At 39.9% G+C, this 15,125-nt stretch overlaps 1 protein-coding gene and 1 long non-coding RNA gene across 2 annotated transcripts in view; one reads left to right on the top strand and one right to left on the bottom strand.

Moving 5' to 3' along the window:
* Positions 1-4,042: 4,042 nt before the first annotated feature.
* On the bottom strand, positions 4,043-4,874 carry LOC145438777 (uncharacterized). The gene is made up of 2 exons (XR_013915026.1): positions 4,755-4,874; positions 4,043-4,280 (listed from the first exon to the last, which is right to left on the bottom strand). It is a non-coding gene; the product is annotated as an uncharacterized LOC145438777 (long non-coding RNA).
* Positions 4,875-6,252: 1,378 nt separating this feature from the next.
* Positions 6,253-15,125, top strand: part of LOC145439663 (uncharacterized) — a 145,539-nt gene continuing 136,666 nt past the window's right edge. Inside the window, exon 1 of the mRNA XM_080317192.1 lies at positions 6,253-6,265. The gene's annotated coding sequence lies outside the window, so the exon portion shown is untranslated. The remainder of the gene's footprint in view (positions 6,266-15,125) is intronic.

Consider the following 15,125-nt stretch of genomic DNA (forward strand, 5'->3'; position numbering starts at 1 on the left):
GACAATACTATGAGGCCAACCTTATTATCACATTAATTTAGTAAAACACATTGCCAAGTGTACCATGCTTGCCACTGTTTCGGATACTTGACGAGATTCATCGGAGTATCTCCAAGTCTGGGATTGAACTCATCAGAGTCGGAGGAAGTTTTCCTCAGACACTAAAGTTGTCGGAGGGATTCGGAGTCTCGAAAAGAACTATCCGCTCATCACTGGACTACAATTACTTCGTTTTATGTTGTTATTTTGTTACCTCTTGTCCGCTTCATAGTCAGAAGATATTGAACGCATTAACATATTAAACTAACGTAAACACACGATTCAAAAGTGGTATTTCTTCGCTGGCAAATAATTTCCTCCGATGAATGTTATTTGTCCTGTGGGGTGCAGATTACGACAACATGATATTCGGCACGAGCGATTTCAGTACCTATGGACAATTAGACTTATATACATCGGAGTTTACGGTCAATATAAGGATAATCCTCTTCGGCTAAGGTTTTTTCGCTGACGATCTTTTCGACACACTTCTCAGAGTCCCATATTGACCGGAACTTCACATGTCTTCCCTCATCGTGGCGTGGTAATGGCAGACGCTGAAATGTCTATTTCTATTTTCTATAATTATCCGTATTCTTCCATGGGGGAGTCATCAAAAAATGATGTTTAGATTATGTTCATTCACCGAAATAATTTAGGGTACCCTTCTAGCTCACGGATTGCGGGTTTGGGTTGCAGCAGTTTCGGTCCTGGTAAGAGGTCAAAGTCTAGTCGGTCTTTTTGGGACTTTGGTAGTGGAAATATTTCGCGCTTTAATCGCGCTCGACAATCACACGACTATCATAAAACAATTAAACATTGTGTGTGGTATATTCAGGGTCAAATCAAGGTTGTTATAGCACCAATCGGGTACGGTCTCATACCCTGTGGTTCGAACCATCCCGAATTCACATCTGCGATTGGCAATACGGGGAAATTGGTGGTATTGGATTTTGTCTTAGTGCTTTGTGTAACTATAAGTAAGTCAACTGAGAATGGGATGCTTATATCTTCTCACATTGAATTTAGTACTGTACCCAGTTATTAATTTTAACATGAATGTATTCCAAACAAAGCAACTCATATTATATAGCGTTCATGTGAGGTTGTGAACCACAACACTAGATAGCATCATCCTTTATGATACGATGAAGGAATATTCTGAAGATTTAATTTGTAGCTCTCAATTACAAGTATATTCAGTTATTCATTTCGTGCACAAAACTTCAGAACTTATTTTATGTACAAGGGGCTCTCACTCTCAAAAGTGATCTACAGTGCCCCCTTCTTCGATTTTCACACGCTGTGCGCTGCGGGATATAATACCTAATTCGAAACATTTTGTTGAAAATAACCCTAGTAAGCGTGACAACAGTGTTTTAACAGGTAATTGGCGATCTAAAAGTACGCACAATTCGCTTCACATGGATTATAATAACCCACTTCATTTATGAAAACAGATGTAGCAAACATCGACGCCTAGCGAGACCCAAAATTTCGGGATTTGGCATGTTTTGTGTAATGTTAATTTGTTTTGAATACTCATTAAGGATATGTCCAACTCAGGGCCGTAACAGCACTTCGTCAGGCCCCTCCAAAACGTTGGTCTTGGTCCCCCCATACGGTGATAAACCGAACTTCTGGGAGGCTTCGCCCCCCAGACCCCGCTTTGGCAATCCGATCTTTGCCGCTACTTGTCGTCTACATGGGGTGTCCGTTTAGCGAGTCAGATATATTACCGCCTGCGCGAAAAATTTCAATTATTCATGATTGAATCGGGCCATATTATCGCTCGTATACCCAGTTGGCAGGAATGAAACAGCACTTCGTCAGCCCCCCGAAAAATGGTTCTTTGGCTCCGATAGGGTGATAAACCGCCCCCTCCCCCATCACGTTGTTCGCTTTTGTCACGAAATTAGTCGTACTGTCTAGGGAGCCAGCACGTAGCGCGAAAATTATCGATAATTCATGATAAAAGCAGCCTATAAGATCGGGAATTGCATATATATTGCTATCGGTTTCTTGTCCTCTCTGCTCACGTTATCAGATTTACCGGAAACTGTAGAACCCGTAAATAATAATTAAACATCTTTGGACGGGCGGACCCGTTGGTATGACTTCGTTGCATGATGTGACGTGACGTGACCTCCTGTCTGCTACATCAAAAATATGGAATAGCCCAAACGTACTAAACTAAAAGACGCAGACGATTTCAAATTGGTATTTCTTCACTGGCATATAATTTTTCCTTGCGGAATGGTATTTGTCTTCTGAGGTTCAGATTACCAAGACAGGAACATTTGGCGCCAGTCCTTTAGAAGCCTATGGACAATTAAACCTATATGTATTTTGTATATATAACGAAGTTTTCGGACAGCGTAAGGCAGTCCTTTTCGGCCAAAGTTTTCGCGCTGCCGATCGTTTTGGCACACTTCTTGGAGTCGCATGAAATATGTCCTAAATCGATATGTATGTCTTGGTGCGTCGTGGCGCGGTAATGGCCAACGCCGATATGTATATTTCCATAAATCTTGCGTGTTTTTTTTTGGAGGAAGAGTACCAGATAATCAAGATAATCGGCAGCGTGAAATCGCGCGCAGCGCGAAAAAATTTTGAAAAAGTTGCATAAATTTTCAAAAAATACTCCATAATTTATGCTAATTCACGAATTAATTTTGTGCCCCCTTCGAGCTCGGCCCCCCCCCCCAATGAGGGGTTTGGGGTGCGGCAGTTACGGTACTGGTCCTACTAACACATCATCTACTGCGAAGCCATTTTTCTTCAGCGCCCCCCATATTGCCCCGTGAGCGTTTCCGCCCCCTTTAAAATCACCAGCGCTCCTTGGGGGGCGCTGGAGGCAAGGTTAAGAACAACTGATTTAATTTGAGAGTTCGGGTCGTCAGTTAGGGGATTAGAAATTATGTTGCTTTCAGATTGCTGAGCAGTAATCGCCTCTGAGCAAGCAAGCGTGACGGTAGGTTAGTTATCTATAGAATAACGCACCGTCTGATTTCACGCCCAATCAATCGGACTGTGACGGAAATCTGGCTCACGAATTATCGTGAGCACGGCAACGTGACTCTGGTCTAGATGCGTCTACAAACAAACAAACAAACAAACAAAACATATTCTAAAACATCGGTGTCGGTCAATAAGTTGTTCAAGTTAAATAGAATAATCTTTCGCCGTGTAATGGATCTCAATACTGGTGCATCTGTTCAAGTGTCGAAAATCCGCCAGAGAATAAATCACTTCTTCATGCGTTCAACCAGGGCTTTGGAGCAGCCGCAAATTTGCATTGCTCCAGCTCCGGAGCTTTTTTCTATCATACATTAGCTCCGGCTCCAGCTCCGGAGCCGCATTATTACCACTGCTCCGGCTACAGCTCCGGCTCCGGCTCTGAAAACTATCGAAGGTGTCTGTCTATATCAGGGGCGGGCAACCCGCGGCCTGCGGGTCATATGTGGCCCGCGAGAAGGTTTAGAGTAGCTCGCGAGCTAATTTCCCATTATAATATCGAAATTGAATTGCTCAGATTGTGAACTTGCAAGACCAACCAAAAATGTGATTAGTCTGGCCGCGACACTTGGGATGTTGATGACTAAAATATCAGTTCCCACGCATAGGCAGATCCAGGGTCCAGTCACATTTTTAGTAAATCGTCTCACATTACACACTGTAAAAAATAAAAACCTCGATTTACCGCGAAATGTTTGGAAGCACGGTAGCCAGACATTTCGTGGTAATCTAACATTACCGTTAGTCAATGTAAATTTAACTTACACTCGTCCGGTAATCTCACTTTGCACGCAAGACTGTAATGTTACAGTCAGCTCCGGTATATCTAATCTACATGTTCTCCTGTACATTTGCGATCGAGACTGTCATTTTACCGCCTAACTACCTACATGCTGTCCCTGGAAATCAGGATTACATGCCAGTTTGTAAATTCACGTACATCCATACCTATCGCAAAGCAACCCGATGCAAAAATATCGCAACATTTTCTTCACATCCCCAAAACGACATTGGAACAAACTGTATATTCATTTATGATATCACGATTAAGTGGTTATCGATGGAAAAATATTGCTGCTGGAGGTCTAATTCTTCTTTAGGAGACATGCAGTAACACGAGTGGTCTCAAGAAAACGTGAATTAATTCCACCACCGGCCAAACTTCCAATTGTTTCTTTTTCTCATTCTCATTCCTTCTGTGTAAGTAGTATCTTGCAGTTCCACTAAAAAGAATTCATGCGTAAGTCGCTATATAAAGCAAAGTTCCTAACCTGGACAGTGGACATGACATTATAAAGACTAAGACAAATAGGCTAACAAAAATGTAACATGTTTTGAAGTACCGGTACTGGCACATTGTGTGATGACGGCTCCGCCTTTTACATGACATAGCAGAGATTCATGACTTTATCTGTATTGAAGCAAAAGGTTCCTAATTTAAGGTGGCATGTGTGGCAAACAAATCCAGCAGTGGATGAAAACATATCTATGCTATGGCCCGAAAATGACATTACCAAGCCAACAGTTTCAACTCCTCCGCAGCGGAGTATGTGGTCACTATATAAGTCGACAAATATCCCAAAATAGAACAGAGAATACGGCGAATGAAATATATCAATCATGGAATCTAAGTAATCGAGGGCTGGTGTGCAGCGTCAGATATTCACGGTAACAAATACTATGTAGTACTGTATTACCTTTTAAGATGCGTATTCCATTCAGCATTCCTAGGAATCTTCAACGATCGTGTCCACTTTCTTCAAGCACAAGCTTCGCTCCACCCTTTGCTCAAATCTCACTAATGGCCACTGGCCAGACGACACCAGAGATGGGCGGATTCCCAAATTTCGGGATCCGAATCTATCCGGATCCGGCTGGCAATGTGAGATTCGGAGTCCGGCTGTTGAAGGTCCAGCTTGGAATCCGAAAAAATCCTGCCACAACAATGCTAATTAATCATATTGCAGCAAAAAATCCGGCTAAAATCCGACCATCACCGCAAATTCAAAATCTGGATCCAGTCCGGCCAGGTAAAAATTCAATGAAGTCCTGCTCCGGCTCCGGCTCCTGAACCGGACTGTGGCCATCTCTGGACGACACTCGAACGATTTCGAAATAAATGGTATTCATCCGCTGACACATGACACCAATAATTTTTACTGGCTACGTTATAATGTTTGATCTGGGTCGTTTTTTCCATACAGAAACATTTATCATTGCATATAGTCCCTTTTTTCATCTAATTTCGTATAAATTGATATATATTCCATGTGTTGTTCACTACTTACTGTACTTACCTAACCAGACGCTGCTTGTGATGTCACAGTTGTGCGTTGCTTGTTTACTACGAATCTCAGAAAAAACAGTCACCTAATGTAACCTATTACAGGTCGCCTTGTCCGCCATTAACAAATGGTCAGCTGAGCAGTGAGCATGCGGTGCTGATATTTCTAGTTTCCCCGAGCAATATTATACATCCTGAACTAATTTTCTAACTTATCAGCCTTATCCGTGACAACGAATGTAACCAGCGAGACTGGCCGTACCTGTACAGCCATTGCCTTATAATATAATATGGCTACGGTGTACCACATTAGCTACGATTGTCAGTTATTTCTTGTACCCTACTAAGCTTAAATTGATACTAGGGCCAACAATTTCGGTATGACAGACCCCAGTCTCGCAAACGAGGTTCAATCAGGTCAAATCACCTCTAGAATGATATATCAGTAACATTCAGTTCTACGTATACATTGGCTGCAGCGATTTTGAAGCTAATCAATTTTGCCAATAGCCCGGTAAACTGCAGTAACAAGTAACTGTCAGTAATTTTGCGAAGAAATTCTGGTAACTTACTTCACAGCTATATTAAGGTAATATTACATATCAAAATGTAAAATGACAAGCTACGCACAGTAATTGGCTGCGACCTGTAATTCGTGGTAAAATTTACAGAGATTTCCCAGTAAATCTACCAGATTTTTTACAGTGTGGTGCATTGCCATAATGTCCTACAACTACGTATCAAGTTTCGAGTTGGGATTCAATGTTAAGCATGGTAATTCCGTTAGTAAGGTTGACTATCTATGGTTACGTGCTGCACGCTCCCGCAAAACAGATGTACGCAAAAAGTTGATGTAGAGTCGCGTTAATTTTAAAGTTGCTCCATCATGAAATGTGTGACGTAATTTGGTATGGTTGTTATAATGTCCTGTAACCGCGTACCAACTTTCAAGGTGGGAATTCAATGTTTAGCATGGTAATTCTGCTATTGAAATTGACTATGTATAAGTATATGCTTTTCACGCAAAACAGATATGCGTAAAAGTCGGTATTCGACTGCGTTAGTTTTAAAGTTGTTCCATCATGAAATGTGTGATGAAATTTTGTTTGCTGCATAATCACAATGTCCTAGAGCTCATTTCGATACCTAAGCTACTTTAAAATTAGTACTCGAGTATTTGCCGCAATTATACTGCCAGATAGTTATAGCCAGAGGGATTCGATGGTGACGTACTTGTATAATGCACATTTTGGAGAGATTAAGTAAAGCAATGATCTAAGATAAATCCATTAAATTAAGCTAGAAGTAGCTATTTACGAAGAAAGTTAGCATTCTAGGTCTATACTTCTGTTTAATACTGAAAATGTCATGAAGTTGAAGCGATCTGAAATCATAAACACTTTAGTATTAGGTACATATGCGCGATAAGCTACTTCAGTATTCTGTGCTACCAAAGCAAAACCTATACTTGAGTATAATTTCATCTTTTTCATCAGTGAGCGAAGGTAGTACCGGTGTTAACTCCATGGTTCGATGCGAGATAACAGCGACTCGGAGCTCATTTAGATACCTGAGCTACTTTAAAATTAGTACTCGAGTATTTGCCTCAATTATACTATCGGATAGTTATAGCCAGGGGGATTCGATGGTGACATACTAGTATAATGCACATTTTGAAGAGATTAAGTAAAGCAATGATCTCAGATAAATCAGTTAAATTAAGGCAGAAGTAGCAATTTACGAAGAAAGTTAGCATTCTAGGCCTATACTTCTGTTTAATACTGAAAATGTCATGAAGTTGAAGCGAACTGAAATCATAAACACTTTAGTATTAGGTCCATCTACGCGATAAGCTACTTGAGTATTCTGATGGTTTGGGATAAAATGTAATTTTCCGTGCTTTTTCATTTTTTAATAAAATCAGTATTCATTTTACAGAAACGTCGTGTAAAGGTAAAGGTAAAGTACTTGTACATTTCGGAGTACTCAAGTATAAGTTCTGGTTAGCTAAATTTCGATGTCATAGAAATACCACAAACTGTGCTACTTGTACTTCTTCAAAATACTCAATTAGGTTTTTAGCTATATGCAACAAATACTTTCGAGTGTTTTCGATATTGGACTGCTTCAACTCCATGATCATTATAGTATTAAGCAGAAATGAACCTACAATACGAACGTTTTACTTACTCGGAAATGACTACTTTTACGTTAATTTATAAATTTCAAGTAAAGCTCACGAAATCCAAAGTGTAAACGTCTCTAATGCGCTGAAAAAGGCAGGAAAAGTACTCAATACGCTAACTTTGAATCTAAAAATATTAATTCTCGTAAAACGTAGTGGGTGTGGGATTCGAACCTATGTGAACACTTGTTCATTGGAACTTAAGTCCAACGCCAAAAAGCTATACTTTACAAACAAAATTTTAGGAGTACTGACTTTATTAGGTAAATTCTGTTACGCGCTTAGTCACTAACTCTGAAAGCCAGCAAAGTTTGTGGTATTTGATCAATATGGAAATTCGTGCACTTTGCGTTTAGGTTGTGTTGAATACATGAGTAACTTAGAACAATTGTTCATTGAAACTTAAGTCCAACGCCATAACCACTCGCTCAACCCAGCTCCGTTGCTACGATATCTGAGAAATCTATTAAATTAGGTAGAAATAACTATTTCCAAGTAAGTTTCACGAAGTCTCGATACGCTATATTTATTCTAAAAATATTAATCCCCATAAAACGTACTGGGTGTGGGGTTCGAAGCCTGGAATAATAAGCGGATCGTGATTGAAAATAGAAGGAGGATAACTGGATTAACGTTTATGGAATACTCCGCAATGTAAAATTAGTATATACTGCACAACTCCAGAGTGTAAGAGTCTTTACTGCATCGGAATAGTGTAGTTTTCTATCTACTTTACAAAATTTATACGATTTTTCTTGCTACGTTCCGGGATAAAATGTAATTTTTCGCGCTTTTTTTATTTTTAATAAAATTAGTATCCATTATACAGAAACGACGTTGAAAGGTAAAGTACGAATACAAGTACAAGTTGAGATTTCAAAGTAAGTAAGTGGTTATGTTCGTAGACTAACGCCACTTCTACGTAACGATTTTTCAGTAAGTAGTCATGTTTCTAGGCTACTTTTACTTCTATTTAACGAGTTTTCATACAAATCTGCTTTCTTTAATGGCTTTCATCTTTTTCATCAGTGAGCGAAGGTAATAGCGGTGTTAACTCCATGGTCAGATGCGAGATAACAGCGACTCAGAGCTCATTTAGATACCTAAGCTACTTTAAAATTAGTACCAGAGTATTTGCTGCAATTATACTGCCAGGCCAGATAGTTATAGCCAGAGGGTTTCGATGGTGACATACTTGTATAATGCACATTTTGGAGGGATTAAGTAAAGCAATGATCTCAGATAAATTCATTAAATTAAAGTAGAAGTAGCTATTTACGAATAAAAGTTAGTATTCTAGGTCTATATTTCTGTTTAATACTGAAAATGTCATGAAGTTGAAGCAATCTGAAATCATAAACACTTTAGTATTAGGTTCATATACGCGAAAAGCTACTTTAGTATTCTGATGGAGTGCAAATACTTGTTTACTTATCAACTTTGAAGGCTTGCGCGGTTTGTGGTGTGACACGCAAAATTAGTGTGTTCAAATCGGACCTGTCGGAAAAACATAGTGATGTCGCATTAGTCATAAATACAGATGATAGAATATCAAGGAAAAGTATCATTTCTCGGAACCAAGTCATTATCAAAACATAGTGATCAAATTTATCGCAGAGCAATACCGATTTTGCGTAAATTCCATTATGCGTCTTGCTACGTTACTAGGGATTATGTAGTTAGTTACGAAATTAGGTGTGCTATCTTCCCAATCGGTATGGAACAACATCAAAATCATCACAAAGCAATATCGACTTTTGCTCCGTAACTGCGAATCGAAACCGCGATCTGTCTGCGCTCAAAATCGCATTTTATATTAATTAATTAATTAGTGATGATGTGTAGAATTTTGATATATCATCATAAAACCCCGCGCCTAGTTCAACGTTGATGAGTGTTATCTGTGAATATCTGGCAAATATAGTATTCTATTGACATCATAGTTTTCGAAATTTATGTGTAATCTGAATGTTATTTATATCCAAAAAGTAAGTTATTATGAAGTTTCGGAATTTAATCATCTAACGCAATCATCATAAAACCGCGGCAATAGTTTAACGTTGATGAGTATTATCTGATTGTGACGTTAACGCTATTACTGATATATTATGCTCTTTCTTCAAAATAAATGAACATTAATTAATTATTGATCCGCGAAAATTCACATAAGAATAAGCGAGAATTCATATTCCCAAAAACAGCTCAGTACGCATTTTCGAAGTAGTCGCATTAGTCCTAAATACACATAATAGAATATCTAAGGTAAGTATATCATCTAACGTATAATGAATGTTATTTATTTATCGGAAGCATGGACCGGGCATAGTCCGACGTTAATTATATTATGAGAGTGTTTACATTCTAAATAGCCTGAGGGGCGGTAACAAAAGCGGTTCTCCTCACTACTCATGTTGGCTCGCTGCCCACAAAAGGTTGCCGGCCCCAGGAATAGTGTATTCATATTGAAATAAACCCGATTATTTTTAGTATAGAATTCAAAAGAAGATCGTATTTGCCATACGATTGTTGATATACAATGTTCTTTTGAATTATCTACTAGTTGCTGACGATTACCCCTGACGAGTGTCAGCCGAAAATATTTGGGTTCATTCCAATATGAATGTGCTATTCAAGAACACAATGCAGTGGTAAAAGAGTGACATTAGGGCCATTCACGACAAACATTTTTCTTCAAATGTTACCGGCCATTCGATAAAGTCGATAGGTTGGCTGCACACTAAATTTGGCTCAATTTCAAACTGCAGAAGCGAAGCTTTTGAGTTAAAATTATCCAAATTTATAATAATATTGTAAAAAAAACTTACATTTTACCGACAACCCCATGAAATGAGTACTGCAATTACACTACCCTTGCCCCAAAGAGGTAATTTAACAATAACAATTATAGTTTCGAGACTATTCTCCACCGTGGACCCTGAAACATTAATTGGTTGCCTCGCAGCATACGAAACATGTAGTACAAAGCTATACGCACTTGTGCTGTTCGAAAATAACTTTTCGTTAGGTTGTCTTCAAAACACTGCAAGCCAAATTTGACTCAATCCCTACCAGTAGAAGCCGACACAGTTGAAATTTATTGATTTTTTTCACATGTTACTGTGAAACCTCGCGAAATTGTCGAGTTGTATGCGAAAACGATGCGACCCAAATTTGACGCAATTCCAAGCCGTAGAAGCGTGGAAGTTATTTGAGTTTTTCATTCATAATTCCTGGTTTTCCCACAGTCAACGCTATTTCGACTTGAATGTGGACATCTCGTCGACTGTAGGGTGGCCGGCGGGATACTGCTCGAAGCGCCAGGTCCGGCATATTTGATAGAGCGAGGATCTTTTCGTTCGATCATATGATATTTGGAGGGAAGTGAGTGGCGCAGTGTGCTAAGCGACACCGTCACGACACCAATGGTTGTTGGTTCGAGGCTCAGCTCTATCCAGTTACTATATGTCGGAGTATTATCTAGGCTCCTCATCGCCGACCTCGCTGCGATTGTAGTGACTTGAAAAGCCCAGAAAGTACGGTAAGCCGAGCTGGAAAGTCGGCAACAAAGATCCGATGAATGAATGAGTGTGGACGAAAAGGAGACTGAATCGTGGTAGCAAGAGAAGTCGCCAAAACAAGAAAAAATGCATTGAACTGTTGAATTGCCATTGTGCCATTGTCGTTGAGCACAAAGCCTCAGAAGGCTCCAAGCACCACTGTCTTATTTCATCAATACAATACAATATGATATTTGGACGGCGTAGACCCGCCTTTGTTGTACTTGTGCGCTTTTGATTCCGAGGTAAAGGAGTCATTGAAATATTCGGGGCAATGACCACAGTGAAACTGATACATAAACTTGGCGATTTCTAGTTTCTGCATAGCTTCTATGTTCATAATATTATCCGCATGTATGGCGTACCGCTTAGAAATGATGCTGTAGACCAGTGGTTCCTAACCTTTTTGTCTTCATTCCCCACTTCAGATTTATTCCGAGCCTTTCATTCCCCACCAGGACCGTAACAGCACTCAGTCAGCTCCGCAAAAAAAAACGTTGGTCTTGGGCCCCCAGAATTCCTCAGCCCCGCTGAGCCTGTGCGCTTTCCTCCTGCAACTTATAGCTACATTGGGTCTGCTGTTTAGTGCTTCGCCTTACTTCGACTAAACGCGCCAAGCGCGAAAATTTTATTTGATTCGTGTTTGTATCGGCCAATATAATTATGAATTACATATATTTTGCTATCAGTTTTTATCCCCTCTCTACTCACGTAATCAGATTTACAGTTAGAGCTGAGTGAGGTGTATTGGAAAAGGTAGGACCCCTAAATAAGAATTGAACATCTTCGGGTAGACCCGTTGGTATATTGACTTCGTTACATTATGCTATTTCGTGACCTCCTCTGCTATGTCAAAAGATATGGAAATTGTCAAAACTAAAAGGCACACACGATTTCAAATTGGTATAGCTTTACTGACAAATTATTTTCCCTCGCGGTGTGGCATTTGTCCAGAGGGGTTCAGGTCGCCAGGACAGGAACATTCGGCGCCAGCCATCTAGCCAATTAAAAATATATGTATATTGTATATATATCGAAGTTTTTGGTCACCACAAGGACATTCCTTATCCGCCATGGTCTTCTTGCTACTGATCGTTCTGGTACACTTCTCGGAGTTGCATGTTACATGGCCTATAACTTCATATGCTTTTGTGCGTCGTGGCACAGTAATGGCCGACGCCGAAGTCTACATTTTTATAAATTCTAGGTTTTATAAATTCAGATATTCGGTAATATTAAATCGCGCAAGCAGCACGAATATTTTTTGAAAAAGTGGAATAAATTTTTAGAAATATTTTAATTTATGTTGATTCACGAAATAATTTTGGGCCCCTTCGAGCTCCCCCACCAATTGGGGGGTTTGGGGTGCGGCAGTTACGGTCCTGTTCCCCACTACCGAGTACTTTTATCTTCACAAAGCAGCTATTTGCTGGTTTGACTACACAAGACACACAACCACACCAGTACGCAAGACAATCTCCTACAACTGCAACATAAAACGTATTTTGAACCGATACCAATAACGCTTCAAAATTTCTCGAAAGCGTTATTTCACGTCAAACTAGTCGTGCTGGATGCGTTTGTGACGCCATCATTGGCAATCCAGAGTTAAAAATGAGGTTTTGTGAACAACACGCAATATAATTTTCGATACATAGGCTGCATTCCAGAGTAGTTAACTGGTAACGGCAATTGCGCATGTGTCTCCGTGAATATGTAGACTGTCCTGTATATAATTTTGAAGAAATGCGTCTATTCCCCACCAGAAACCATTGAATTCCCCACCAGTGGGGAATTCCCCACCGCTTGGGAACCACTGCTGTAGACAAATCACTACACAATATGTATTCACACTGGCAAATATCATTTCACTGCGATCGATGAGCTTGACGCTGCTCCGCGAGTAAGTGTGTTACTGCAATGGTGTTTGAATGCGTAAATTGTGTCCAACGGTAACTCTGTTAAGAGATTTGTTCTTATTGAACACGTAGGAAAAACTGTCAGTCACAACTGTAAGCGGAGAGGGAGAGCAAAAGAATCTACAGGCATTTTTCGAAACTACTCGATGCGACTTTCCCATACAAGACAAGTTCTAAAAACTGTAGCCTATCATTGTATAACCTCTCCAACAAACGGAATACTGCAATAGCCTTCATAATAAGCAGATGATACTGGTTTCGATAGAACAAATTTGAGATCTCACAATATAGGCTACGTCGGGGGTGTCAAACAAACGGCCCGCCAGACGATTTCATCCGGCCCGCGAAGCAATTCTGATAAATGGATGTATTATCCAGCACATTTTTGACAAATGTTGAGATTACTTTCATGAAATAATCTTCGAGGCAGATAATGTTGAGTATTTTCATTGTTCATAGGCTACATTATAACCATCCGGCATTGGTGATACGGTTTCACTGTGGTATACTATTATAATGACCATCAGCGACAAGTCGCTGCCATTGACACGTAATTTCGAGAAGGGAGCAAGTGCACACTGAGTTCAGAGATTTATTGAAAATGAACCTAAACGTAGTTATTCACGCAGAAGTGAAAACCCCATTGAGAAACCGTATATATGCAGGCTACATATATAATATAATTGTCACACAAAAATACATTCATAATATTTGTGGTCGCACTTCATTTTGGCTAATGACTTAGCAGCTCCTCGACTTCCAGAAATCCGTATCGCGAGATAATAATATTGAATCAAATTTCAGTGTCTGCGTTCACAGTTAAATCTCGTGTATTCCTCACAACACATACACAAGAATATTGCCAGATTACGACTAAAAGCCATCATACCAATATGCCAACGTATATCATCGTTAAAGCCAGTGTATTAGCAATATAGCTGTATTCAAATATAGATAACTATCCTACCGATAGATACGCAACACCCATCGTCACGCTTGCTTGCCCGGAGGGGATTAATGCTCAGCAATCTGAACGCAGCATAATTGCTAATCCCATAGCTGATGACCTGAGCGCTCAAATTAAATAAAGTTGATCTTATTTGAAAGGTACTGTCACACTGATTTCGAAAATATACATTGAAATCTGATCAGGGCAGCGGATCCCACCCAAAATACACCTCAAAGTCTGAAAATCTGCATTGTTGTAAACAATCGCAACCATGCAAGAGCCATTGTTATGGTCATTGTGCTGCGTCGCTGCGTCGCGTTAGCAAAAATGCCGATTTTCAGACTTTGTTTCGAGCTGGTTCCATTCCCTTACTGAACTTTTAATGTATGTTTTCAGAATTAACGCGACAGTAGCTTTTAAATAAGATCAACTCTATTTAATTTGAGCGCTCAGGTCGTCAGTTATGGAACTAGCGATTATGCTGCGTTAAGATTGCTGAGCAGTAATATTCTCCAGGCAAGAGAGAGTGACGACGGGTGTTGCGTATCTATCCGTAGGTTAGTTATCTATAATTCAATCGACCAAATATCGTCATTTCGTCAATTCCATTGTTTACGAATGAAGGTGTTGATAGAATAGAACCAAATGATCCATAGGCTGTATCATTGAGTATTCAAGTGTTCAAGCAAGCACGGGCATTCATTCATTGAGTATTCAAGTATTCAAGCAAGCACGGGCAATGATTTTGAGGTAACATTTTGGAATAATGTGCCTGGTCCGGCCTGCGAGCGATTTGAGTTTGACATCTCTGAGCTACGTAGTAACTCTCATCACCGCGAGAGTATAGAGAAACAAAAAGTCACCACGGATTATGTAGATGAGGCGGTTAACGTGTTACACGGCTATATAAAAGTATGGTTGTATTAGGCCTTACCATACGCTTCATTTGATGAGCTTAAACTTTACTCTCGATATATACTTCATTTCTAATGTTGCTCATACAGGACATTTTCACAGTGCCAGAAAAACGCATGTGCTCGCGTCCATCGAACATTATTTCGGTTTGAAAAACTCTGATCATGGGTCCTCCTTGCCATCCGATCCCCGTAAGCGGTGTCTTAAAAACGCCTTGCCCATGCATGAAAGTTGACCGTGTTAAAAGTCGAAGTGCAAG

This window comes from Botryllus schlosseri, chromosome 5 (genome assembly GCF_051294905.1).
Source record: "Botryllus schlosseri isolate E-star chromosome 5, Bs_hap1, whole genome shotgun sequence".
Taxonomy (NCBI): Eukaryota; Metazoa; Chordata; class Ascidiacea; order Stolidobranchia; family Styelidae; genus Botryllus; species Botryllus schlosseri.